This window comes from Grampus griseus (assembly GCF_964374135.1).
Source record: "Grampus griseus genome assembly, chromosome: 3".
NCBI lineage: Eukaryota > Metazoa > Chordata > Mammalia > Artiodactyla > Delphinidae > Grampus > Grampus griseus.
Genome location: NC_139019.1, coordinates 5,764,573 through 5,775,888, shown reverse-complemented (window position 1 = coordinate 5,775,888; position 11,316 = coordinate 5,764,573). Strand labels below are relative to the sequence as shown.

The following is an 11,316-nucleotide window of genomic DNA, read 5'->3' as shown; positions in this document are numbered from 1 at the left end:
TTATATCTATCACCAAACTCATCGAGTTGTATACAATAAATATGTACAGCTTTTTACATGTCATTTATACCTCAACAAAGTGGTTTTAAAAAAATCACACCACTGCTTTCTGCATAATGCACTGCAAAAGCACAAACGATAAGAAAACTCTTGACCAAACTTAATCAAGCCAGTGAAGTAGCATCTTTCCAAAATGGAAATTGTGCCAGCAAACAAGCAGGAAGGCCTTAAAGACCCCACGTTAACAATTGTTATCGAAGGCTCCTGGGACCAGAACTTCTAAAACGACAAATATGTCTGGAAGGCTGTGGTCCAAGGGCATTTCTGCTGGCTATAAGTGGGGTATGGAACCAGAGGGAGCACACAGCTCTCCTGAAAATTGAAGGTGTATATACTTGAGATGAAACTGAATTCTATCTCGGCAAGAGATTTCCTTATGTGTACAAAGCAAAGGACAACACAGTAACTCCTGGTGGAAAATCTAACAAAACCAGAGTAATTTGGGGAAAGAACTCACGCTCATGGAAACAGTGGCATGGTTCATGCCAAAGTCTGAAACAACCTTCCTGCTAAGGCCATTGGACACAGAATCCATGTGATGCTGTACCCTTCAAGGATTTAAACTTATTGAAAAGTAAATAAGAAAGAGTGTGGATTTGTTCAAAAAAAAAAAAAGCAATTGTTAACCAGTATTGACATCAATCTGAGGTTGCTCATCCCAAGGAGAGCTTGGACTTGAGTTGTGTTGTTCACTGCTGCACTGCAAGACCCAGCACAGTGCACTCAAGATATATTCACCAAATGAATGAATTCAAGAATGACTATAGCCCATGGAAGGTGAGAATTGCAACAGGGTCCCACAGAAAACCACAAGACTAACCATTCAGATGAAGAGTGAAAATGCAGGGGAACATGTGGCTGAGTCACATAGTAGCTGTATGACTTTGGGCAGGAGAATCAGTCTCTCTGAACCTGTGTGCTCAACTCTACAATACAAATGGCACTTATGTCAAAGGAGGCTTTGAATATTAACTGAGAGAAAGTGAGAGATGACACATGACCAAACTCGGAACTCAATTGTTATTTCCCTTTCCTCTCATTTCCTTTTATTTTTCTTGAAACATTTCCTTCTCTTTCTCCCAATTCATGGGTCATGAAACATTTTCATTGTTATTGAAAATATCAAACTTCTGCTCTGTGGCCTGCAGGACCACTCGTTCTTCATGTGACTTTGGAAAAGTTACTTAATTTCTCTAGGCTGTTTCTTCATCTTTCAGACGGGAGAGATGATTCCTCCTGTATTAGAGGGTTGTTTTGGGGATGAAACAAGTAAATGTAAGTGCTTAGAAGAGTTTCAGGCAAACCTCAGCTGTTATTGTTAAGGTCATATATACTTGTAAAGAAGGGGAATAATTTTGGTAAAGGTAATTTTGGGAAGTGCCGGATTGCTGATAAACAACAACTAGGAAGCACCATATTTTATATAAATGCTTTGCTATTTCTCAGGTCTAGGAGAAACCCAAAAAAGATCTTTCCAAGCATTCACCATCACAGACTCTTCTTGTAAAAAAAACAGCATCTGTCTACTTATCTAAATTTAACTGATACCTTCAATTTCTAATCAACAACAAGAATCCTTATTTTGATGTAATTTACAGTGTTATTTATTATCCATGTGAGCTTGGAAACATTATTTTACCTCTCTGAACCTTTTCATAAAATTGAGCTATGGATGTGTAACATCACAGATTGCTAGTGTTATGGAAGTTGCATAGTCCATAGAACCCACTTACCAACTTCTTTTATGTTTTTTAACATCTTTATTGGAGTATAATTGCTTTACAATGGTGTGTTAGTTTCTGCTGTATAACAAAGTGAATCAGCTATACATACACATATATCCCCATATCTCCTCCCTCTTGTGTCTCCCTCTCACCCTCCCTATCCCACCCTTCTAGGTGGTCACAAAGCACCGAGCTGTGCTATGTGGCTGCTTCCCACTAGCTATCTATTTTACATTTGGTAGTGTATATATGTCCATGCCACTCTCTCACTTCGTCCCAGCTTACCCTTCCCCCTCCCTGCGTCCTCAAGTCCATTCTCTACATCTGCATCTTTATTCCTGTCCTGCCCCTAGGTTCTTTAGAACCATTTTTTTTATTTTTTGATTCCATATATGTGTTAGCATACAGTGTTTGTCTTTCTCTTTCTGACTTACTTCACTCTGTATGACAGTCTCTAGGTCCATCCACCTCACTATAAATAACTCAATTTCGTTTCTTCTTATGACTGAGTAATATTCCATTGTATATATGAGCCCCATCTTCCTTATCCATTCATCTGTTGATGGACACTTAGGTTGCTTCCATGTCCTGGCTATTGTAAATAGAGCTGCAATGAACATTGTGGTACATGACTCTTTTTGAATTATGGTTTTCTCAGGGTATATGCCCAGTAGTTAGATCATTGGGTCATATGGTAGTTCTATTTTTAGTTTTTTAAGCAACCTCCACACTGTTCTCCATAGTGGCTGTATCAATTTACATTCCCACCAACAGTGCAAGAGGGTTCCCTTTTCTCCACACCCTCTCCAGAATTTATTGTTTGTAGATTTTTGATGATGGCCATTCTGACTGGTGTCAGGTGATACTTCATTGTAGTTTTGATTTGCATTTCTCTAATAATTAGTGATTTTGAGCATCCTTTCATGTGTTTGTGGGCAATCTGTATATCTTCTTTGGAGAAATGTCTATTTAGGTCTTCTGTCCATTTTTGGATTTGTTGTTTGTTTTTTTGATATTGAGCTGCATGAGTTGCTTGTATGTTTTGGAGATTAATCCTTTGTCAATTGCTTCATTTGCAAATATTTTCTCCCATTCTGAGGATTGTCTTTCATCTTGTTTATGGTTTCCTTTGCTGTGCAAAAGCTTTGAAGTTTCATTAGGTCCCATTTGTTTATTTTTGTTTTTATTTCCATTTCTCTAGGCGATGGGTCAAAAAGGATCTTGCTGTGATTTATGTCATAGAGTGTTCTGCCTGTGTTTTCCTCTAAGAGTTTTATAGTGCCTGACCTTACATTTAGGTCTTTAATCCATTTTGAGTTTATTTTTGTGTGGTGTTAGAGAGTGTTCTAATTTCATTCTTGTACATGTAGCTGTCCAGTTTTCTGAGCACCACTTATTGAAGAGGCTGTCTTTTCTCCATTGTATATTCCTGCCTCCTTTGTCATAGATTAGTTGACCATAGCTGTGTGGGTTTATGTCAGGGCCTTCTATCCTGTTCCATTGAGCTATATTTCTGTTTCTGTGCCAGTACCATACTGTCTTGATTACTATAACTTTGCAGTATAGTCTGAAGTCCAGGAGCCTGATTCCTGCAGCTCCGTTTTTCTTTCTGAAGATTGCTTTGGCTATTCAGTGTTTTTCGTGTTTCCATTCAAATTGTAAAATTTTTTGTTCTAGTTCTGTGAAAAATGTCATTGGTAGTTTGATACGGATTGCACTGAATCTGTAGATCACTTAGGGTAGTATAGTCATTTTCACAATGTTGATTCTTCCAATCCAAGAACATGATATATCTCTCCATCTGTGAAACCACCTATCAACTTCTGGTATTATGAATGTTGACTTCCTTACTGTGCCATCCTGATATGGACTCTCAGTTTTGAGAAGTCAGTTGTAAAACTGTCCCACCACATTAGTGAGATAGTGAGGTGTCATAGGAGCCCCTCACTTAAAAGCACATTTATTAGGGCCTGTTGCCAACCTCTTTCTTTTTTATTTCCCTTTGAGAATTATGGTTGCTGCATTTGTCAGGGTCCAACCAGGAAAAGGGGAACCATTCTAAATATGTACAACAGAAGGAATTTATTCAGGGGATTGGTAATTTGGTAACTAGAAGTTGAGAAACCAGCAGGAGACTGTGTGGAAACTTGGCAACAGAAGATAATGGGCAGACCAGAGGCAGAGGTGACCTGATATGAGGCCAGGAACGTCTGGTAGGAGCTGGTTGAGACAATGAGGGAAAAATACCCCAGCTGTTTTCTTCCCACCCTCTCATCTCCTGCCATTGACTGAATGAGGTCAGGAACCAGCTGAGATAGGACAGGAAGCCCATGGGTGGAAATCTGGAATACAGAGAGAATAGGGAAGAGCATGAATGGAGCTGCCGAGGGAAAAATGGTGCAGGGGAGGGAGGATTGCCTGCTTACAACATTCAAATCCAGCTCACAATGCTGTCCATCACAAAAGACACAACTGGAAACAAAAAATTCAGCAGACAGAGATGCACAGGATAGATTTAATGTTGGGTAAAATAATGTTATTACATATGGCAGCAAAAGAATATTGGGAGTTTGTTTCTGATCTCTCACCTCAAATGTGTATTTTCCAAAACTTGTACATTAAGAGTAATTTTAAAGAACTACAAAAACATTCTTTTATGACTCCTAAAATAGCATCAACAAAACAGCCTTTATTTAATAAGGGCAGTTAGCTTGAAGACAAAAGTATATAAAAATGAGTTCTAGTGGTTTATGTGTTTCTCTAGTATTTTCCAGAGTACTTTCAAGTAGTTTCAGTTATTCCATAAAAAGCATAGGTAAGTCTAAATTTGTGCAAAGTCAACTCTTTCCAAAAGCTAGTTCCCTTCTGGCTTGTAAATTCTTGTAATCCGTTGTCCCTTTGCAGCTAACCATGCCTTTATCAATTCAGTATTTACTGTCTTTAGCTTTGTGTGATGTACAAATACGAAGATAGTTTCTCCCTTATAGAGCTTATGTTTTATTTGGGAAGGAACGTAGGCAAAGAGAACATAAATTACAGCATAAAATATAGCAAGAGAGAAAGTATGTGTTACAGGATTAGGGCTGCACTCTGCAATCTGGAACTTGAGTTGGGTTTTGTTTCTTGCTTTTGTTTTAACATTTTTGAGCTGACAGTACTGGCATGCAGCTGTCTTCAGTGGAGTTGATAATTCTTCATACCACATTTATCATTCAAGAGTTTGGTTTGATACATTCAGCACTGGATTAAAATCACTCAACAGATTTTCCACTGCCTTTCTAAAATTCCAAATTAAAGACTTCTTTCCAGCAATCACCACCCAACCCCCAGAGCACCTGCCCAGTAGTTTTCCACATTGGTGCCAGAGTAACTGACTCCAGTGGTAACAGCATCCTTGCAGAACCTACCTTGACAAGTGCTGGGTTTTCCCTCAGGATGGAAGAAGGCAGGGTCTCAAAGTCAAGGGCTGTTAAAACGCTGGTGTCTACAAGCTCTTCATCTGCCAACTTCTTGCTCCCCTGTTTTTCATTCCTAAAGAGTTACACCAAGTATGGACTGTACACTTTCATTTGCATTCAGTCCCCAGCTTCTTTCCATGAGATTCTTACCTCACAGTTGCACCAAGGAGGTGAGAATACCTGAGAACTAGAGCTGGTGTCTTAATCTCATTTTCCTCTTCCATCTTCCCTAGCACTGAGCATGATAGCACATGAGGATGAAGGAATAAGTGAATGAGAGAATGAATAAGAGAGGACAATAAAACAACTGGAAAGAACTTGTGTTTTGGAATAATGGAAATCTGGATTCCAACCCACCAGCTTCTCATTGTGTGATTTAGGACAAGTCACACAACCTCTCTGAGCCTTTCTAGATGATTTGTTGTGATAATTAGTGATAAAGAATATAAAACATCTCCTGGAGACAATGACTCCACTATGACTTCCTAAAAGGTGGAAGATTTTATTCCATAAAAATGGGAATGTTATGTGTTTATTTTGTATGGGAGAAAAGAAAACCAAGAAAATTTGGAGTTTTCCAAGTGTATTATGAAATAATAACTGTCTCTTGATACATGATCAACTGAAAATATGCAAGTGTGGTCACAGGAATTTCCTGGCAATTTCTTTCCTAAGCCTGGATGGAACACAAAGCTATGAAGCAGGATTGCTACCACTCCTCTTGGCATGAAATGGGAACATTTCTCTTGGAGTCAGAACGGGAAAGCTCCGTTCTGAGAAACTGGGTCATTAGCACCAGGTGGACCTGACAAATCTAAGTCACTGCTTTTTGGAACTCCTTAGACTGCAATCCTGGAAAGAAATACAATTTTCCTGACTGTGTCTCCAAATTGTCTGGGTCAGCCCTCTTGCACTCTCATGAACATAACTCGGGTTCCTTCCAAAGATTTCTGATGCACCTCAGGTGTTAGAGCAGTCTTGTTAGACATTACAAAGTTGATAAAATCTAAGCAAAATCTGAGTTTCTCATTCACCAGTTGAGCATGAGGGTGGGGTGAAGTGGGGCATTCTCTAGACCAGGAGAAGGGAAGGTGTTCATTCTTTCTAGAATTTTCCTTGCTCCATCTCCTTCCCCACTGGTTCCCACCTTTGGGGTCTGGAATAAGGGGAGAAAGAACTGGAGAAAATAATTATTTTGATTCAGCTGGGGCTATTTTTTTAACAAAAATGTTCTCTTGGCTCCAAAATGGACTCTTCTCTCTGGGAGCTTGTGTGGTTCTGTGGAGACATCCCCAGGGAATCGCAGCCCTGTATAGGCATCTGACTCAGGCAATGTCTCCTCCATAGCACCTGCCTGCTGAGAGTACCATGACCCAGGACCTAGGGTGGGGTCCTTTTACTGTCCTGTCCCCTACCTTCCCGGGGCATAGACAAAGGTGGATCCTGCTGTAGCCCTCCCCCTTGGTCCCTCCATCATGGCTGTGCCAGCCAGCTTCCCATCTTCAGACTCATACTGGTGAGGGTCAGGCACTGCTCTTTGCCCCCAAACATGGGGAGTGGACACAAGTTGGGTTCTTCACTTGTTTCCTCACTCTACATTTGAAAAGGGTGGCTTCTGAGAATCTGTGGCTCAGCCAGCATCCAGCCAGCTTGAGATATCTTCCCCTCTTTTTGTAAGCACCATTCCCATTTCTCTCTTGGCTGGAGGGACTGCATTGGCAGATGAGGAAAAGAATGCTGCTTCTCTACAACTTCAGAAGAATTCCTTCCTCTTAGGCTTGGTGTTCTCTTAGATGGCTATTGAGGATGGAGGTCATGAGAATAGGCTGGCCATCTCTCTGGACCATTCTTTTGAGGAAGTGCCCATGCCTGTCTTTAGAATATGGGGTAGCATCACTCACTATTTTCAGCTACAAAACTTTGACCACAATTCAGGACAACAAGAAAACTCCCATTCTAAATTCAATTACAAGTGTACAATTTTTCCATTATGGATGCTAGACAGCACAGAAGTTCTGCAGCTCTGTGTTGGGCCCTGGAAGCATCTACTGCTGAAGGTGGAACCTTATTCTCTTTGCCTTGTTTCTCCTGAAACCCAGTTTCTTCATTTGATTGTTTTAATCTGTTGTATCATGATCTTATGTTGAAACAAGGTAGGATTTAAATAAATACATACATAAGACCACTAAATGTCAGTTGCTGACTTTAGAAAGTATCAATAAAGAATGCAGATATTACCATCTCCACTTCATAGGTAGAGAACTAGAGATAAAATTAGTTCAGGTGAGCTGCCCAAGGTCACTGAGCTAGTGACTGGCCTTCTGAAACACAGACACTTCCTGGCTGTAGAGTATGTTCCCTGAACACCATATTACAAATCCAATGGAAAGGAATAATAAATGTGACACATCCTTGATACTGTACCTGACTTCACTTGGGCAGGCATTACTGTGGAATTTGTCATTAAGGCTTATTTGAGTAGCTTAGATACCCTTAAAAGCGTGGATTTAGCTTTCCTGTTGGAAACTTTTTCAAAGATGTACCTGAATCAATGAACAGTCTCTCTGGAAACCCATGGCCCCTTTTGTCCCTCCTAAGAGAAGAGAGGAGCTTTGGGCAGAGCTTATCAAATGAAATGCTCCGAGTCTCAGAACACACGTGAACTCACTCCTGGGAACACTGTTGGGATGCTGTGAGGGCTCTGAGATGAAAAGATAACTTTCAGCAATATTCTCTTCACACAAAACCTGCCTACTTTTACATATATTTGGCAGAAGTTGAAAACTGGGGTAAAACGGAATGTGCTTGGTATCTCCTAATTATTTCAGTAAGAAGGTAAGAATAGGTCTTACCTGATTCTCTGAAAAAGAACAAAGTTCTACTTGATAAAAAAAAAAAAAAGAGAGAGAGAGAGAGAGAGTTAAAAATCAACACCAGCCATCAACAATGTGACCTCAGTTGCATAAAATAAATGTAAAAATAAATATAGGTGAGTTTTCAGACTGTCTGGGAAGGTGGGAAGAATGGTTTTGTGGGAGTCAGGAAATTCAGGTTTTAATACAGCTTCTCCCACTAACAGATGATACTTTTAACTAAATTGCTTTGAGACTGAAATTCTCATTTGTAAAGTGGGGGAGAAGAAGCCGGTCAAAGGTGTTTAACTTTCTTTAAAATGCTTTTACTTGAAAAAATTCCAGAAAAGTTGCAGCAGTAGTAAGTACTATGAGCTATAGAGCCCCATTCACCTAGATTCACTGACTGTGTCTGCTTGTTTCTCTTTTATGTAATAACAAAGAAGATGATTATTATAATGATACATAATTATTAACATTTGACAAACCCTTTGAGAGTCAGTTGGAGTCATTGAGCCCTTTTAGGCCTAAGTAAATACTTCTGTTGACAACCTCTTCCAAAACCAAAATGTAGTTATCAAAGTCAGAAAATTTACACTGATACCACGGTGCTGTATAATTTGCAATCCATATTTAAATGTCTCAACAATGTAGACTGCAGCAATGTTTCTTTTGGTTTAACTGTTCATGCCTCCTTGATCTCCTTTGGTCTAGGACATTTTCTCCTACTTCTTTGTCTTTTGTGACCCTGACCTTTTGGACTTGTAGAGCTGTTTGTGGTTAGTGTGATGTTTCCTCACGTTCAGATCTAAGTTGTGCATTCTGGGCCAGGAGACCTTGACTGTGCAGTTGTGCCTCTCTTGGTGCCTCTCTCTGGAGGCTGAGACCAACGTGTCTTGTTGGTGGTGACATCCACTTCGATGACTTGGTTGAAGAGTGTCCCCGGGTTCCTCCACTGCAACGACCACTTTGTCTTTTGTGTGTGTAACATGTAATCTCTGTGGAGATACTTCAAGGCTAAGCATACATCCTCTTTCCTCACCAAACTGTCACCAATGACTTCAGCTCCCTTTGAAACTCTTGCCTGAAGCAATCAGCACCATGATGGCTGCAAAATGCTGATTTTCTATCCCTCCTTCTACATTTACATGTTGACTTTTGGCTATAGATAGAGGTTCATCCTGCCCCACTTAGCTGTTTACTGTCTGTTTATTTTGTGTCACTTTGGACTTGTGGTTGAAACACTTCTGACACAGACTCTGAAATAATGACATCCATGGTCCGTCTCCCTAGAAAAAAATGCACATAAAAACCCCACCAAAGTACATATATTTTCCAGATGTTGATGGATCCTTGAAGTCTGTTCATGGCCCAAGCCTAAGGTACTTATGGAACTTTGTATAATAACACTTCTGGCTCTAAAATGCAGTGATACTTCTGCACCTGTTGATATTATTTGAGAAGAAGCAGATGGTAGGTCTATTAAAATGAGTGTGGCAGGTGCTTCATATCTCCTCAATTAGCAAATAGCTTCTTGGAAAGTAGGTTACTTTGGTTTCTTTTAGAAAAATCACTCTACTAGTGCTTTCAAGCACACCCTTAAAAACCATATAGTTTCCCTTTAACACTCAGAAAGTGAGATAAACCCTCCCCTGGCTCCTCTTCCTTCAATCTTTGGGTCCTTGGTGCTTGGAGGGTGGTGTCGGCTCTGTTGATTCCGTGAGGTTCGTTGTGTAGTTCAGTGTAACTTCAAGTCACATCTCATCTCAGCCTGTTTACTGGAGAGAAAGGCAGGAAGGAATCCCCCATGAGTGGCCCCCAGAAACCATCAGAACTTTATCCTAAAGGAAGGGAAATGTTGTCAATGCCAGAACTGATTGGTTTATGTTTCAGGCTCTGAGACAGATAGACCACAGTTACAGACCCAGATCTGCCATACAGGCCTGAACCTGCTATTAATCAATCTTAAATCTCACATGCACAGTAGAGACCATAATTGGATCACTGCCCTGGGCGGTGGCACGTAGCGAGCTCTTGATGGATGACATCCCTGGAACCTTAGTTGCACCGTACCTGGAGCCTCTTGCTTTGGCTGTAACTGTACATACTGTCTCAGCCACTCAGCCAGACCTTGGTCATTCAGGAGGGTGGGCTTGGGTTTTGTTCCTGGTCTGTACCCTCTGTCACTGCCCAGGTCATCCTGGGCTCCCATTGAGTAAGTCAAGGTCAGGGCCTTAGCCCTTGGAATTCAGTGCCTCTCAGCTTTGCAAAGTGATAAATAGCGACCTGAAGAAAGAATCTAAATCCATGCTAAATGGGCTGGGGGCGCACATTTGAGTCCTCTACCCTGCTTTTCTTGTCCAATCCAGAGGAGCAGAGCTGGCTGTTCTGGACCAAGGGTCAGAGAGAGAAGCCTCGGGGCCATGGAAGGGGGAAGATGGGCATGGAGGGGGTGCTGGCAGTGACTCGGAGCCTCATCCAACCTGCTATGATCTCACTTCATTCATTCTTTTACTTATTCCTTCCTTCCTTTCTTCCATCAATAAACATTCACTCAGTGACACAGTTAAGGTGTGAAGTACCAGCCTAGCTTCTTATACCAAGAAAAAAAGCAACTGCTTTATTGCTATGACCCTAAATATCTTACTGATTTCTTTGAGGAAAGCTACTTGAAGCTTTACCAATGTCAATACGTAATAGGGATATTGTTTCTAGAAATGCTTATCTACTGTTCAGATCTTTTATTTCTACTCTACTCATCCTCATATTTTCCAGCAGAGATGATTTTGGAAGATCATCTTATTATCTTTATTATCATATGACTATTATTTTAAGATCAGGAGGAGATATTTCTGCTACCCATACTTCCACTCATTGGCAGAAATTCTCTGCTTCAATGTAGAGAATGGACCTGAGGACACAGAGAGGGGGAAGGGGAAGCTGGGACGAAGTGCGAGAGTAACACTGACATATATACACTACCAAATGTAAAACAGTTAGCTAGTGGGAAGCAGCTGCATAGCACAGGGAGATCAGCTCAGTGCTTTGTGTCCACCTAGAGGGGTGGGATAGGGAGGGTGGGAAGGAGGCTCAAGAGGGAGGGGATATGGAGATATATGTATACATATAGCTGATTCACTTTGTTATACAGCAGAAACTAACACAACATTGTAAAGCAATTATACTCCAATAATAATAAAAAAAAGAAATTCCCTGTTTCCC

The 11,316-nt window shown here is 40.7% G+C and overlaps 1 pseudogene across 1 annotated transcript; it reads left to right on the top strand.

The window, feature by feature from the left end:
* Positions 1–293: 293 nt before the first annotated feature.
* On the top strand, positions 294–622 carry LOC309820561 (large ribosomal subunit protein eL33-like; annotated as a pseudogene). The gene has a single exon. The product of its transcript is annotated as a large ribosomal subunit protein eL33-like (transcript).
* Positions 623–11,316: the final 10,694 nt, after the last annotated feature.